Consider the following 18,747-nt stretch of genomic DNA (forward strand, 5'->3'; position numbering starts at 1 on the left):
AGCAGTGTTGCAGTCAGCCCACTACATGTCATGGACATGTCTGATAGCACATGATATTGTGTGACATTCATAGCAAGGGTATACTCCACAAGGGTGTATCCTGTGGGCCAGGCATACTCCAGCTCCAACACATTTAGTGTGTGTGCACACACATATGCTGTCTGTACAGTACTGTTCATATTCCCAACATGTGTAATGCTGATATGTCGTATCTGTCCCTACAGTGGAATACACCTTTACCATTGTATTGACTGTTGTCCACACATCTGGCAATGACAGTTTGGAAGGTTTAGTGTAGGTGTTTCATATAGTTTTCAATAGTTTCACATAGGTAAACAGTGTGATGCATTGCAGGTCTGACCAGTGTCCATTAACAAGACCACCATACATTATGTGGGCTTGTGTTATGGCAGATAGTATGCTATTAATATGTTCTGTGCATTATCAGGCCTGGTAAATAATAACAATCTCACCTAACACAGGCTACTGTGGCTGCAAAATGCCAGAGGTACCTAAACAGGGGTGTCACAGCAGTAAGATCATTATCCACACCTGTGTGATAGCTACAGTGTGCAATGTCCATGTTAGCACATAAGCCAGTACAATACACTATACTATAGAGTATGCACATCTGTGCATACATAGAGTAGCAGACTATAGTATGTGGCATGTGTGCATACATGCCTTGCATACGATGTTACATTACATATTGTACAGTAACACATGTAACTATGTGATATATAGTTGTGTTTTATGTGCAGTAGTGACTTACCAGGCAATGCCAGGCTCAGTGGTTGAGAGACACCCACCTCCACAATACCAGCTAAAGCTTGTGGATGGAGGTCTGCAGGTGTCCCCAGGTTGGCCAGTAGCTCCTCTGTACGTGTGAGTGGGTGCTGGGTGAGTGGCCCCTCCACCCGTTGCAACTTGTTGAATGGAAATTGCATTAGCATGCTGTTTCGCCCATCTTATCAGGTCAGTGTAGTGTCAGCACACCTGCTGATAGGTGCGATTGTGACAGCCAACATCATTTGTCCTCCTGCAGAGTTCCTCCCACAGGGCATCCCGCTGCTTTGTGCCCTGTGGCACATGGCTGAAGAGCATTGTGTAGTTGTCGAGGAGGTATGGGATGAGGACCTCATTCCCCAAGCAGCTGTACAGTGGCAGTCTGCTACGTGGTATACCTGGAAGACATAATGATGGGGACAGGTCACAGTAACTCACAGAGAAGTACAGCAGTACAGCTGAACATACATGTGTATCACATTTACTAAAATTACAAATACGTCTTTGTAACTCTACATGTCACTAACACCACTGACATGTATAGGTCACACACATTTGATACCTACTGGTGATGTGATGTTATCACCATAGATGTGTGTGTCATGTGATGACATTGCTCATACACCATGTGGATGTTGTCTTGACGTGGGCATGTCTGTTTGCCTGCACTGGTGTCTTTACCTATCAGCACATGCTTGGATGTGTTCACATTAATGCAATCAACCTTAATGCTGTGTATATGCCACATATATACTCATACATAGCCATTAGGGACATGACCTGTGACCCTGCAGACTTACAAACATGTATGTATTTTGCCATATACATCTACATGGCACTGTACAGCTGTGTAGCATGCTGACATGTATTGCCTGTGTTGCACATGTGCAACACATGGGGCAATAGTTAGCCTGTTGGTATTTGCAGGGTTGGATATCAACTATAGAATGTATGGTCATAGTGATCTAGTGGGCTATATGCCCTGGGCCATTTATGAGCCTAGACAGACAGGTTACCTAACTGTAGGCAACAGACAGGTAAGTTTCAGTGGCCAGTTCAAGCAGTGCCACAGAACTGGTGCACATGGTTACTGATATATTTGGCATGCGGTCATCACACCATGTCACAGAGAGGGGCAATGTGCAGCTTCACTGGACAGGGATGCATAGTATGGCAAGACTATATTAAGTGTATGGGGCAGGGATCTGTCAGGCATGTTGTGATCTTTGTACTAGAAAGGTGGATGTCCATGACCTATATGTTTATTTGGGATCAGAATGTGTTAAGTGTAGCATGTCCAACACCTCTGGGTTGGACATGGCTTTATTCAGGGTAGGCTGCATGCTAAATAGTGCAGCTAGGGATTGTGAAGGTCAGAGTAGGCCATCTACACATGGGCAATAACCCTTAAAGGAAATATGTGATCTATTATGGGTCACATGGGTGTTGAGTATGGCTGAGCAGTTATCTCTATATTCCTGGATGGCACCCTGTCATGAATAGGGGTACCAGATATGACTACTTGTCTTTTGTGGTGATGTAACTATCAAAGAGAAGTACTGTCCAGCTGCATCCCATACACACAGTTGCCATTATATTGACTGCTGCCTAGGTGGTAGTTAATGGGTACAGGGTTTGTAACATAGGGGACGACAATGCAATACTTAGCTGTCATATTGTGGCCATACATCACACACCACACATCTGACACATTAAGGCCCTTCTGTATGTTGCACACAGCACACAATGAGTCAACTATTGCTCCTAGTTCATAGTCATTTGCAAACATCAATAGGTTGATGTCTTCTGTGTTAGTCTATGTGGTATAGATAACAAAGAGGGGGGGGGTACCAGGAATGACCCCTGTTTTTCTGTGGCTGGCACTGGTGTGATGTGCGTGTATTTGTCATACACCTTCTGTAGTGTGGGTTCTGCCCGCAGTCCAGTTGCCAACCACTTCTGTGACATATGAATATACACCTAGTTTACTGAGTGTTGCTGGAACACTGTATGGGTGATGGTGTCCTATGACCTGACAAGGTCATGATATGCAGTGTGAATCAACCCTACTGTCATCTACATCTGTACCAAGTACATCAATTACATTGACCACGGTTCATGGCCATACAGACCAGACTCAGCAGGGTAGTTGTGCACTATGTCCCATTATCAATGGTATCTCCTCCTTTGTGGGGTGTGATAACTGTTGCTGTGCACCATTTGGTGTGCACACAGCCTGACATGGAGCTATGATTGAACATGATGTGTATGTGGATAGCTGAATGTTCTTACATTTGTGTAGGATACACCCTGGGATGTTGACAGGTCCCATGAAAGCTGTATGTATGGCTTTAGAGAGTGCAGCTTGCACCTGTATAGTCATTAGTACAGGGGCCCTGTAGTGTACATGGATATATTACTAAGTGTACATAGGTTCATAGGTTCATAGGTTAGTACTAAGCTAACTGCCTGTGTGAGCCATTTTAAGCCTAGCCAATTATCCCTTGTGAGACTCAAACCCTGCACCTTGTGTTTGTAAGGCAAACACCTTAACCATTAGGCCACCCTTCCAACCCAAAACAATGACAAGATTCGAACCCAGGACCCTGTGCATCATAATCAAAGTACAGAACCACTAAGCCATGACAACATAGGGGGGTGGGAGTGGGTTTAGGTTCTCTGAGACCCTATCTGGATGAATGGGTGCTATTTCTGTAGGTGCAGTACCTCCCATGTCATAGTGCTGTGCAGCACACAGGTCTTGTTGATGCCATTACGATTAATGACACAGCTATAGAATGCTCTGTGCTTGGCCTCATAATATGAGTCTGATTAGTTTCACAGTAGTTTTGTGTGGTTTTATATGGTGTATCTGCATCTTACTGAGGCTGACCAGGGATCACCTACACTCATGTGTGTTCACTCTTGCAACAGTTACTACTTTCTGTGGTACAGTTTAAAGCATGGTACCACTAGTTTGCCTACTTGTATGTGTTGGGATGAATCCTGGTTCTGTTTCAATGGCACAATCACTGCACATATTTGACTGCTTAAGGTTCATTTGTGTAGGATTCAGCATTTGCACATGCATTGTCCATCTGCATGGGTGCCATGGCACTCACCACTCTGCTCTTAGGAAACATAACATTGGCATTGGAGACTAACTATGTGTAACATACTGTTAGCCCTGTTTGTGTGACTACTGTGATCCAGGTCAGTGGGGTCAATGGAATCCAACATGCATTCAGTGCAGGTGTTGGTACATGAGGAGTCTTCCCAGTTCATACTGAGATAGTTGAGAGCAGCCATTATTATGGTTCTGTCTCAGACCTAACCTTCCCCATTACAGCACATTATGACAGTTGGGAAGTCCGCGGCCTGGTGGGTGATCTGTCTCAAGGTGCATTTTGAATTTCATTTTGGCACAAAGATAGTTGCTAAGCATAATGCATCTGATGTTATGCAAGTGGAATTAATGTGGGGGTGTACATATCCTTCAGGAATATGGACACATCTGCGGCCCGTGTGTTCCAATAAAGGATAATGGGCAAGAGGTGAGGTATGTGTTATAACATGGTCATGCAGGTGTGCTCTTCTGAGCATTGAAACATGTCTCAGCCACTGCACAGATATGTTCTCCATGTTAGGGATTGACATATGTGTGTCCGTATAGTGTTTCTGACATGTATCATTGTGTAGCGAGACCCACAGTTTATTGCTTGGCTGTCCCTGTAACAGAGTGCACCCTCACTTGAGCCGTGCACGATGAAGGCACTATAGGGGAAGCATGAGCCCTAGGCAGTATTCAGATTCCCAGGGGTGACAGGTGCAGGCCTTGCCTGGCAAAGCATCATGGTCTGTTAACCATGTTATCCCAGAAAGACAGATACTGGATACCCTGTGACATGCACCACTACACGAGACAATTGTGGAATACAATCCTTTTGTCCCTGTACTGCAGTATCATTTGGGCCAATGGCAGAATGCTACCAAGGCCTTGGGACATACCTGTATGGGCTACAAGACCTTACAGTTCCTACATTTGTTTCCATGCAGTCCAGGCTACTGCATCACAAGTCTTGCACAACATGGAATATGCCAGAGCCATGTGTATAGTTCAGTAGGTGGTCTGAGTGTATGAGTATGTGGCTAAACATGGCAGACAGGCAGCTGACAGTATGTATGCCCTCGTATAGGTCAGTGTATAACATAGTGCTAGAGTTTGCATTCACAAATGAGTACTCTTGGGCATGTTTCCATTCATGTGTTCAGAGGTGTGGCACAATTATGCAAACTATGTCATACAGTTTGTGTATTTTGGTGTCTGTCTCTTCCTGCTTGGGGGGTCACTTGTTTGGCCAGATACTTAGATGCATCTGTGAATGTGTGTGACTTCCAGTAGTGTGTGTGGGTGTCCTTACTGTGTTCTGGTAAGGGTATGTGTTGGTTGTGTTAATGAGCTGCATGTGTTAACCTACACCTCATGACTGCCCAGTCCAGTCATGGCTGTAGATTGGGCTGCCTTCCAGCTCATATCTGTAGCTGCATCCCAGAAAATGTGTGGGACATGGTGTTAGGTGGGTCTGGCAGTGTACATGGCATAGAGATTACATTCCCCCAGGATGGCCACATACACAAAGCTGACATTAGGAAACACAAGTAGCTGACTAGTGGATATGTCTGTATGAGCAGTCAGTACTACAAGTACTACACTACAAGTTCCTACACTAAGGCACCGTACAAGCACATCCACTCATGCATGAATCGTGCCATCCCAAATAGAACCAAGATGCTCTCATCCAAAAAAAGGAAGACAATCTGGTGGTCCCCTGCCATAAACAAACTTTACAACAAAAGGAAAAAACTGTTGCAGAAAAGAGGAAAATCCCAGGATGCCAAAAACTCCCTTACCAGCCTCAGTAAGAACCTGAGATCCCTCATAAAATCCTCCAAAGCTAGTTACGAAAATAAAATTGCCAAAGATTCCAAAGACAACCACAAGGCATTCTATAACTATGTCAATAATCTAAATGGCAATGCTCAGATCTGTTCTGAGCTAAAACAGAATGGCATTAAATATACTGATCCCAAGAATATTGCCAATATCCTCGCAGATCATTTCAGTGCCAACTTCACCCCCCTCTCACCCCCTAAATGGCCCATCTCAATACCGGAAGATTGCCAAATTCCAGTAATAACAGCCACACAGGTAAAAAACGCACTCTCCAAAGCTAAGAATACAGCATCCATGGGACCAGATGGCATCCCGGGCTGTGTACTACATGAACTACAATATGAACTGGCACCTCACCTAAGTGTCATGTTTAATCATAGCCTCACCTCAGGTTTCGTGCCCATTGATCTGCCCAGAGCTACAGTTATCCCACTCCACAAGGGGGGATTCACCTTGGATCCCAGAAACTACCGTCCCATCAGTCTGACAAGCCTTATCTGCAAGGCCATGGAGCGTATTATCATGGAACTTATAAACAAAGACATTGGCAACCTTCAAACAATGGACCCACCCAGTTTGGGCTTGTGAAGGTCCAATCTTGTCTCCTAAATCTGATTGACTTCTTCGAATCAGTCTCCAGAGCCATGGACAAGGGTAAGATGGTCCACACAGCCTATCTAGACTTTGCCAAGGCCTTTGACACCATCTCCCACTCTGGAATCATAGATAAACTTACTAAGCTGGGCATTAATCCCTACGTCACCCAATGGGTTGCTAACTGGCTTACTGATAGAACCCACACTGTAAAAGTAGCCGACTTCAAATCCATCTCCAGACAAGTGACAAGTGGAGTACATCAGGGTTCAGTCCTGGGACCGCACTTGTTTGGCATCTACTTCTCTGAAGTACAGGCCAGCACTAAGGGACTCTGGCTAACAAAGTTTGCAGATGACTGCAAACTGGGAGCCATTATTGAATCCCCAAATGATGTGGATACTCTACAAAAGGGCCTTACAGAAACAGATGCTTGGTGCCAGAGCCATGGGCTCAAGCTCAATGCCAAGAAATGTATAGTTATCCCCTTTGGGAAAAAACATGTATCCATGAATTACCATATAGGTGGCAGTACACTAAACACCGAAAGTGTGATAAGAGACTTAGGGACACAGATGGACAGTGGTCTCACCTTCGATAACAACATCGCCACAGCAGTCAGGAAATCCTTCTATGTGGCACACCTCATCAATAAGGGCTTTTCATCCAGAAAAAGGAGGTCATTGTCCCACTGTACTCATCCCTCATAGACCCATTATAGAATACAATGCCCCGTTTGGTATGTACCTCTCAAGACATCTGCAACAACTGGAAAGGCCACAGAAATACCTCACTAAAAGAATCACAGGCCTAAAGCAGATGCCCTATGCTGACTGCCTTAAAAAACTCAAGCTATACTCTGCCGCATATCTACTCAGAGGCAATCTCTGCTTAACATACAAGGCCATGTCAAACCCAGAGCTGCTTGACATGCTACACTTAAAGAAATCCCAATCCCTCAGAGCCATACGCTCCAGGGATCTAAACCTTGTCATCACAATAAACAAAACATGCTGGAGGGATAGGTTCCTGACCCAGAGACTCCCCAGACACTGGAATAGATTGCCCATACATGTCAAGCAGAGTGCCTCTTTGGCCCTCTTCAAAAGGAACCTTGATGATTGGATGGAAGAAAGGAAATTCACCCCAGGGATCACGTCAGTCACCCTGCTAGACAGGGGTCCAGGGAAGTAAATAGTGTGGGAAGAAATAGCCAGGGAATTGTTATGGCTAGGCTTGTATAGGCCCTACGGCTGATAGCTTAGTACCAACCTATGAACCTACGAAGTACCAAGTACTGCATTTAGTTTACGTATTGCCTATGAAGATGTTTTAGACATTGATGCTCACATGTAAATATTTGTGTTATGGACATGACAACACTGGTTATTACGGAAACATTGTAGCTACCTTTAGCAGCAATCCTCCTCTGAGGAGCACATCACATCCTGTTAGTTGATTACAGATGGTGCAAGTGTCTACAGGTCTGTTTCCTTTTCTGGGTATATACTCACATATCCACCAAGGACATGAGCTCTATTGGGGACAGACACTCACTCTCCAAACAGAGTAATGTATCAATAGGCTCTGATGCCACTATCAACATGATCAGGATATAAACAGATAGTGTGAGCCATCACATGATGCGGCTATTACACATGGGCAGCTGTCTCTTACATCTTACACTCCTACTGCAGATGTTACACTGGGGTTAAAGATGATATGCAACCTGTTTCATTACCAGTGCTGTGCACTACCTTACATACAGTATGTGCCGACTGCTGTTAGGTTGGCAATGAGAGGTTGGGCTACGCAAACCTGGTAGTTCAACCAGTGTGTATGAACTCTCAATATGCACTCTATGTAGGTGTGCACATAGCCATTTGGCCCAGCCCTGTAACAAGGGTCAATACACATTTGCATAACATGTACACGTGCACAGCTGTCATTGCTTGCAAATGATAGTAGAGAGGTGGATATGACAAGTGTTATGTGCATGGATAGTTACCTGGCTCTTCCAATTATCTTTGCTATCATGCTGCTAACCTGTCAGATGAATACTAATGCTATGTATCCTGTCATTGAGTATTGTAATTGCCAATAGACATAACTACTGTTTGCTTAACATAACAGAAATGCTATGTAGAATAGAATACAGATCTGCCTAGAATACTGTACATTACACAGTTATTGGCACAATATCCCACAATGCACACCATATTTTCATGGTAAGCCTACTTTTAACATGTTCATCTTACTTATACACCCATACATATGTTGACTGTTACAATATATCGAAATATACTGTCCCATGTTATAGCACATACTTGTTGGACTAATCCTGACACTGACAGTGGCTGGAAACAAATTGGTGGGTTCCATGCCCATTCCATCCCTTGTGGTGTATGTGGAGTGTGCCGTGTGACCTAGAGCAGTACACATATAGAATACTACAAGCATTACTACTGCTCAACACTACATCGCTACAAGATAACTATTTCCACTATATGCATTGATTATACTGTAATTCTTACAGTACAGATACTACATACACAGACATACTACATGTTATACATACCGTCTTAGTAATCGGAGGTGTTATTAGCTAGTGTAATACTCATTTTTGGTTCATCTTTCAGTGTTTTGTACTGTCCTTCAGGAAGATACAGATGGTTTGAATGTGTGACAAGGCACCCTTTTATAGTTACAGATCAGTAACGTGCTGTCCCGATGGCCAATTGGTGTTCCGAAGTAGCTAATTACATGCACATCAGCAGCGCTGCTACTGCCTTAGCCATTACCATGGCTACAGTGGAGTATAACTGAGTTCTCCACCTGGGTGTTGTCCCTTTGCCTTACTTGTGAGGAAGAAAGTGTGGAAGTTTTGTTTGGACTCTATTGCAACAGCTGTATGGAGACGAACAGTAATATATTGTGTGTAATGCCTAGAGGAGTTAGTCTAAATGTGAGTACTGCTGTTATATTTCTGAACATTGCTACTTGTGCAGGGTTTGTCTGTACCTAATGCTTCTGCATATGTTTCAGTCTGGCCAGGTTGTTTGACCAGCTCAAGGCTGCATAGCTATGCATATAATGTTAGGGAGTTTACAGTATGCTTACCAGACATATTTAGTTTGGTATTACTGTGTATCATACTGTGCAAATAATTAGTACTCAGTAAATATTCTTGGTGTACAAACCTTTCAGCCCTCTGAAACGGTATTAGTTCATACAAACCCTGTTACATCAGCAGCTGTTCAGTTGTATAATGGCAACTATTTCACACAGAGCCATGTTAGTGTGTTTGTGTCCAGGTATGTTAAGGTTTCAGCAGATGTTGTACAGTAGTTGCATAATTGGTTATGGCATGACAGTATGCATTGATGTAATTATTTTGGTTGTGGGGTAGATGTTGGTGGGTGTACATAGCACATGCAGGTGTGTAGGAACCCCTTTTATACAACATCTATATGTGTGTGGGTGTTCTTTCCCTATGTGAACACCTATCCCTTAGTGGACTAATACTATGGTAAGTGCAGGCTGCTGCATTAAGGCAGTATTAAATGCTTTCTGTATAGCATGCAGGTACTGTTAGTCCTTGAATCCTTTTGGCAATATATCGGAATGTAATAAAGATTTGCAAAATGAAAGCTGTCTGTGTAATTCTGTCATGGATATTTGAAGTCATTGCAGTTGTGTTGGTGACTGTGTGCATAGAACATATTTGTAATAGTGTATTGGCATATACTCTTCATATGTTATGTTCATATTGTTTGGGGGGGGGTGGAATGTGTGATTGCTATGGTCCATGTTATACTCAGATATATATATATATGTATACATATATATATATATATATGTGTGTGTGTGTGTGTGTGTGTATCTGTATATAGATATATACATTATTGCATATGTTTATCTGTACCTCCATAGATGTGTAGATGTTTTTAACCTATCTATATATCTACATATATATGTGTAGACCTGTATATATCGACATATCTCTATGTATCTCTCTCTCTCTCTTTATATATAATACATATATATATGTATATATAAATATATATATATATATATATATATATATATATATATATATACACACATCTATATATGAGCATACACCTTTAATTGGGTACATGGCGGGTTGTCCTATTTCAACACATTTCTCCCTTTTGTGTTTTAACCTGTCTGCATACACAGCTGGGATAGGTGCATCCCAGGTAGCTTAGCGTTAAGCTACTCTGAGGATGGAGTACATGGTTGTGAGTTCTACTCCTGGAAGGTGTTATTATTTTACTTCTCAGAGTAGGCACTGGTAGGGAAAGTGTGAATAACGCACATTTACGTAGTTGTGAGCAGGTTTGCCCATGGTCTGCGTGACATTAAGCAAAGGTCAAACGTGTGAAGCGCTTCTCCGTTTACCATGTTTCAGCACCTCTTACCGTCTCGAAAAGACATGGAAACCTGCTTACAACTGCTTAAGAGTGCTTTAATCCACCTGCATCCAAAAGCCCTTATTCTGGCACACAAGATAACCTAACAGCCGTTGCAGGTCTTGAACACTACAGTCACTGACTTTACCACTAAGGCATCTGAGATATGCATGAATGTTATGGTGTTTAGAATATACATTGCACTACAGACATTCCTCACTACTGAAAACAAATGTGATGTGACAGTCAGTTGATATACATATGTCTGATATATGTTAATGTTCATATGTTTGTGAAAGTAAGTGTTGCAATGTGACATGACAGGGTGTATTATGAATGAGTAAGGTTCTTGCTTTGTGTCCTTTTTATATTGTCCCCATACTCCATGTTTGCCCATCCAGTTCACTTATTGGACATCGGACCAAGGCCCTTCTTGATGCATGATTGTATTACCCATCATTTCTCCCCCACCCCAATCTTCACATACACAACAACCACTCCTTCTGTGGTGAATTAGGTTAATATTAATTGTTATAATACCAGAGCTGCATGTGTTTTGTGTACACTCAAGTTCCTCTGGAGTGCTTCTGTGTCACAAAGTGTGTTCATCGATGCTTATATATATGGCTATTGATGTAACTGTATAATATATATATATATATATATATATATATATATATATATATATATATATATATATATATATATATATATATATATATATATATATGTGTGTGTGTGTGTGTGTGTGTGTGCGGACATCACTGACATATATATATATATATATATATATATATATATATATATATATATATATATATATATATATGTGTGTGTGTGTGTGTGTGTGTGTGTGTGTGTGTGTGTGTGTGTGTGTGTGTGTGTGTGTATATATATATATATATATATATATATATATATATATATATATATATACATACACATACACATTTCATATTAGTTTGTAACAGTAATACATCTGTAGGCTGGAATGTATTGGTTCACAAACTACAGTACATCACAATGTACTGTACATATGTACACAAAGTCACTGTCCCGTTTGTGATCATTACAGTGAAATGCATATGGTATAAGGTGTAGTCTCACGACCATGAAACATGTGTACACCTTGGATGGCTTAATGGTACGTCCCATGACTATAGTGTGCATGGTGCACGGTTCGACACCTGCGATACTTTACGAATATTCTTACTGTAGAATAAGGCTCATTTAAGTAGTTGTAAGCATGTTTAAAAGTGTTTGTGTGACATTATAGCAGCAGTTAAACACAGTTAAACAAATGTTGTAACGTACAACCTTTGCGCGCAGACATGGCCACATCCACTAACTACTCCAGCTATATAACTGTCAGTGACGTAACATCTCACTATGTGCTGACATGACATTACATTCTCTGTTGACTGTACTCTCCTGTACACATGGGTTTATAAGGGTGATTCGTATGTTTATTATACAGATGATTACTACCTATATATGCAAGCTGTGGTTAAGGTATACTTTTGCACATGATAAACATCCGTGCCTTTATTGGGATTGTAATCTCGAATGCACAGATACTATGCGGATGCTGTAACCATTACACTGTTGACATTAACATTGCTTCCTCCTATTTCCTATTTAGATGATTTCTATGTGTAAGCTAGGCTAAGCAAAGGGTGGGAGCCCCCAAACTCACTGAGCTTCACATACTCTTGAAATAACAACATATATCAAATGTACTGTGAGACAATACATTACATTCCTAACTACATTAGGCATAGCCCCTCACTGACACACTTCAAGGAAAACCTTGTTGTGTGAATAGGTAACAGACTATACACCCCTGGGATCATGTGTCCCAGAACCATGCAGCCAGGGGGTGGGGGAGCCTGTCCAGTTTGATAGCTGCGATTCTTGTTGGGGGAATTGAATTGTGTTGCATTGTCACATTAACATGCCCTAATTAGATCACTAAGTGCCCCTATCACCCTCCACAATCCCAGTCTTCAACAGCTTCCAGCACGTCTGCCTGGAATTGCTTCATTGGCTATGCTTGACAGAGGCTCATTTACTTCATTGATGGTGTGGGGAATCCAACACACTGTTGCTATGCTTCTAATTGCCCTTGGGCAGATAGATAGTAGGCTATCTGTGAACCTCTAACGTGCAGGCCATCACAGCCATAATATGTGAATAAACAGACTTTCAGATCACAATATACAGTGTGAACTTGCCATGTAGTCAGAGTACAGCAAGAACATACAGAACACTGATACTTAGTCACTCCAAAAGCCTATCTTGGAAGCTAGAAGACATATATAAGTTGAAGGCTTTCTATTGCTTACCACTAGGTTACCTACAGGGGAGATGAAAAACAAGCACAGATGGGGAACATGCATGCATTGATACCATACCGGTCTATGTGTCAGCCTTACACTTTGGAATACTGGCCAAGGCTATTGGTGCCCCCATGATGCCTTATTTAGGAGAATCTTGAAGGTGAATACCAGCTCCATAAAGAACACAATAGCAGATTCAATGACGTTTATGCTACTCAACACCAGGGGTTGTGATCACAACATGCATGCACTCACAGCACTCCTCAGGATGGACACCATCAACATCTGTGCATTAACTGGAATCTGTCTTAAGGCTCCTGAAAGCACACCCACAGTACCAGACTACAACCCATACCACACATTTCAGCCACAGAACATGGACTGACAGACATGTAGGGGCTGTATCCATATTCATCAGGGATACCTACACCTCCAGGTTAGTGGGGCAGCATGATCCCTCTGTGATCATCCATGTGCAGCTAACATCAGCCATAACTGCAATGTGGAATATGGCCTGCTATGGATCACCCTAAATGACCCAGGACCTCCAATCCACCTACCTGGAGACAGTGGAGAACACAACAGTCCTAACGCAAACCCTGGCATTGGTCGATGTCAACTACCATACCATTAACTGGGAAATGTACTCTGATACTCACTTCCAGGACCAGTGCTTCCTGGAATGTATCACCTCATATGCCCTGTATCAGCTGGTAACTTCCCTATTGTGGTGTGGAAACTACTAAATGTGGTCATCACCAACATGGGGAACAGGTGCACCACAGTGGAGGTTAACCGGTCACTGGTTAGATCTGACCATGAACTATTCACTGTTTCCACACCCTAGCATCTCCCCCACCCACGGATACCACAGTGTATACATTTCCTACAGCTAAATCTACACTACTAGTGACGGGGGGGGTTACAGCCCCCACGCTAAGGAGAAACACTGCCCAAAATACAGACAGATTTATAAATGCAGTCTATAAGCACCTACACAGATGTATGGATCGTGCCATTGCTGGTAAACCAAGACTCACTCCTCCTAGTCTGGTGGACCTCTGCAGTAAACAGGCTATACTACAGATGCAGGACAGTGTTCCAGACACACAGCAAATCCCACAAAGGGCAGCATCCGTGACCACTATTAGTATGATATGTAGGTCCCTCATGACATCATCCAAGGCTAACGCCAGCAGGAGAATATGCAAGGATTCGAAAGATAACCACAAAGCCTTCTTTGGCTATGCGAAGGATCTATGTGTTGACACAGATTTGCACTGTGCCGGTGAAATATAGCACAAAATATGCTGACCCAACTGATATTGCCAATATCCTTGCAGATACATTTGGTGCATACTTCACCCCCTAAAGAGCCCACAACACTACCTGAAAGGCACTGTATCCCTACCATCAGAGACACACAGGTGGAAATGGCTCTCTCTAGTGGCAGAACACAGAGTCAATGGAGGCAGATGTTGACCCAGACTGCATCTTGCAAACTATACAAGACAACCTGCCCCCCACCTAATTAAGCATTCCTACCTCAGCCTCTCCACAGGCTACATGCCCATACAATGGCACATGGCAACGTTTATTCCACTCCATCATGGTGAAATCACAACTGACCATGGTAACTACCTCCCCATAAGCCTGACTAGCCTGGTCTGTAGTGGTATGGTTCGCATCCTCATGGAATTCATTGACAATGACATTGGTAACCTCCGAACACATGACCCAACCCAGGTCAGCTTGGTTGAGTGCAGTTCATGCCTACTGAACCTGTTTGATGTCTTACATACAGTCACCAAGACATTACATGACAGGGAGGTGGTTCACACATACTACCTGGACCTCACCAAGGCTTTTGACACCATGCCCCACTCAGATATTATTGATAAACACACCAGCCTGTACATTCACCCATACATCACAGGTTGGGTTGCCAACGGGCTTACACACAGAACCCACATGGTACAACTAGCAGTCTCCAGGTCCAACTCTTGAACAGTCATGACTGGTGTCCCATAGGACTCAGTCCTGGGAGCCGTACTGTTTGGCATATACATCTCAGATGTACAGGCAAACACAGGTGGACTATGGCAGACCATGTTTGGCAATGACTTTCAACTGGGAGCCATGATTGATAGTCCAGCTGACCCGGACATCCTTCAAGGGGCCTCACAGAGAACGTCACAGGGTGCCAATGACATGGCCTTCAGCCAAGTGCCACTAACTGCATGGTCATTCCATTGCAGAATTGGCACCCACATATTAACACATGAGCGGCAGCCACTTTAATACAGACGAGGTAATGGGGTATCTGGGGACTAAGTAGATAGTGATCTCCCCTGTGACAATCATATCTCTACAGTAGTTAGGACATCCTTCTTTGTAGGCCATCTGACTACTAAAGGATTCCCATTTAGACATACTGGGGTTATAGTGCCCCTTTACTCATCACTCATCAGTCCCATCATAGGGTATAATAACCCATGTGGGATGTACCTCAGAGGACACATCCAACAGCTGGGGCATCCACGAATGGACCTCACTAAGGGGAATACTGGCCTGCAACATATGGCCTACGCAGCTGGACTGAATAAACTCCTGCTTTACTCAGTGGCATCTCATTTACCCAGGGATGATCTCCACTGGCCAACACAGCCATGTTGAACTCAGGCTTGATGGATATGCTCCACTTATGGGAATCCATGTCACAGTGGGCCACACACTGTAGTGAGCTGACCTTGCCACAACAATAACCAGAAGATGCTGGAGGGACAGCTTCCTGTCACAGACACTCCCCATACTTTGGAACAACATCCCTAACTACATTATACAGAGCCCCTCACTAACACTCTGCAAGAAAAACCTTGAAGGTTGGATGGGGAACAGTAGATGCACCCCAGGGATCCCGCCATTGGCTCTGCTCCACAGAGGGATGGTTAATAAATCAATGGTGTGGCAAAAGCTGACACATTTTGGCTGGCCTTATGAATGGCCTCTGGCAGTTGGCCAAGTACCCACATATGACTCTATACATGCAGTATTTGCATATGCTGATAGCTTAATTTACTGTTCAGGTGTTGACTTAACTTGTGCCAATGGCTGTTGTGTGTGCAATAGTTGAGGGCTGCCTATGCTGGATGCACACAGTAGACTGCCTATACATGACAATTTACAGGTAGTGTTGTGTGTGTGCCATCCAATTTTACTGTGTGTGTGCAGGTGAAGAAAGGTGTCAGTCCCTAGGTGCCTGCACTGTCAGTGTGTGTGCTATACGTTCCCTCTTTGCCAAGGCATGGGCATACTGGGCACGCCTCTGTCTGCCTACTGGAGCTGGCTCAGGGTGATCATGGTCTGAGTACCACTGTGCCTGTGGGGCCCTTGGCAATGGTGGTGGCTGTGAGGGCCTTCACCATTCTGTCCCTGCTGCAGCTGTTTCTGTAGGACCATATTGTGTAGCATGGCACACACTATGAAGATGTGGGCACATGTGCCTGGAGAGTACTGCAGGGCTCCACCAGATATGTCCATGCAATGGAACCGTGATTTCAGCATCCCAAGCACACACTCTGTGATGATTTTGGTTTGTGCGTGTGCCTCATTATGGTGTTCCTGCATGGGTATGTGTGCATTTCTGATGGGAGTCATCATCCACGGTTCCAGTGCATAGCCAGCATCCCCCACCAGGTGACCATTTGGGATGTCCCCCCTGACAAATATCCGATACAGCTGTGAGGCATGCCAGATGTGGGAGTCGTGATAGCTTCCAGGGCTGCCAGCACACACATCCATGATAATGCCCTGGGCATTGAACTTGACCTGGCAGTTGATGGAGGGGTATCCCTTGTGGTTTATGTAGCACCTACCCTGCTCACCGGGTGGTGACTTGATGTGCATGTGCATGCAGTCTATTGCACCCAGTATCTCCAAGTATTCTGCCACATGGTGGAAGAGACACATATTGCTGGCCAACTTCTCCTGCATTCAGGGGAAATATATGTGCTCATTGGCATGTGGTAACATGGCATCCAGGAACTGGTGTAGTACCCTGGATGCTGATGCCTGTGAGATACCCATGATATCCCAGCTGTTTTTTGAAAGGTACCTGTAGCTAGTATTCTGAGGCTTACACATACCTTCATAGCCACTGGGATGGGTTCCCCTCTGTTTGTTCTGGCTCTGAGGCGTGGCTGGCACAGCTCCACAAGTTGCTGTAGGGTGTCCCTGTCCACCCTGTAATGCTTTATTATCTCCAGATCATGTAGCCCCTGGTAGATTACCCTGGGTCTGAACACTCTCCTCCTCCTCTGGTGCCTGCGGTGGTCATGTGCATCATCTTCCACACCACCTTCAGTCTCCAACACATGCTGGTGGATCAAAGCTATGGCAGCTCCTAACCTGTACATAATAAAAATTTCCTGTCTGTATACACCACTGGTGCAGATTGTATGGGAATACACAAATGTTTGTGTGAGGTGCTTTCACACTTCATAGCATTGTGCTATGGATGCTGCTGATGTAAGTGGGTGTGTATGAACTATTCCAGCTGCTGCGTGTCTTAATTATGGGTTTTGCAATAAGTTCTGCAAGTGTGGGGCCTTTACTGTGGAGATCTACTTGCCTGTCTTGATTAATATGTTGCCCTTTAATTCAATTTTAGACCTGGATCCCCTCCCATTAACAGGCATGCATATACCTGCCGTCTTTCTTGTTCTGTACTTTCCCTACCCAGTCATGGTGAAATGTGCTTTGTAGCTGATATACTGCATATCGCCTTTGTTCTGCTTTGACACTTTGCTGTTTACTTTGCAGTACAGCCCCTCCCCTTTCCTGTGCTGCAGTAGCTGCTTGCAGCCTTGCTAGCTGTTGTCAATGGCCTACTGTAGGCCCCTAGGTGTTAGTCATTTGTAGTCCAGTTTCACTGCTGCAGCATTTCCTTATTTCTTTCCTATATCCTTCCTGTTTCAGCTGCAGTGTGCGATGCGCATGCCCGTTTACCGGGTTTACACATGTTTTCATCTCTGTTCACATGCATATTCATTTACCTTGTGTACTCTCAGCTAAGCATAGCTATGGGCAATTCGACACACTCCTATCCTGCAGCTTTGCCTAGCTAGGGGCAGACTGATGTAGCAATGCTCCAATGTGCTTACATGACACACCCCTCTCTTGATGTCACCTTTATCTCAAGGGCTCACCTCGGTGTTATAACGCTACGCTGTGAGGTGCATCCTTACACCAGCAGGGAATCTGCGATTCACTATTACTCCTCTCATTTGCATGGCATTGCCTACTAATACCTAGCTACTGTGCATAACACTGTCATCGCCCCTTAGCAACCTTCTGCCATGAGTATGGTGTAGCATGCTTGCCACTGACTATTATGGGGAAATCGTGATATGTGTTTCATTGCAGTTTTATTCTATATTTTTATATATTCCTTGCGATCCCCTTTGCGCACCACTGCCCTGCGCTTCCATGTCACGATAGTGCGACTATATATATTAAATGTTAATTTTATATCTTGTACATGTTTTTTTATATCAATGGCTATATATTTAGCCATTGGCATATATTAACATTATAATACATGTGTTTGGTCGACTGTCATGGCTCTGATTTTATGTTT

This window comes from Protopterus annectens, chromosome 1.part1, assembly GCF_019279795.1.
Source record: "Protopterus annectens isolate FY-2018-M chromosome 1.part1, PAN1.0, whole genome shotgun sequence".
Taxonomy (NCBI): domain Eukaryota; kingdom Metazoa; phylum Chordata; order Ceratodontiformes; family Protopteridae; genus Protopterus; species Protopterus annectens.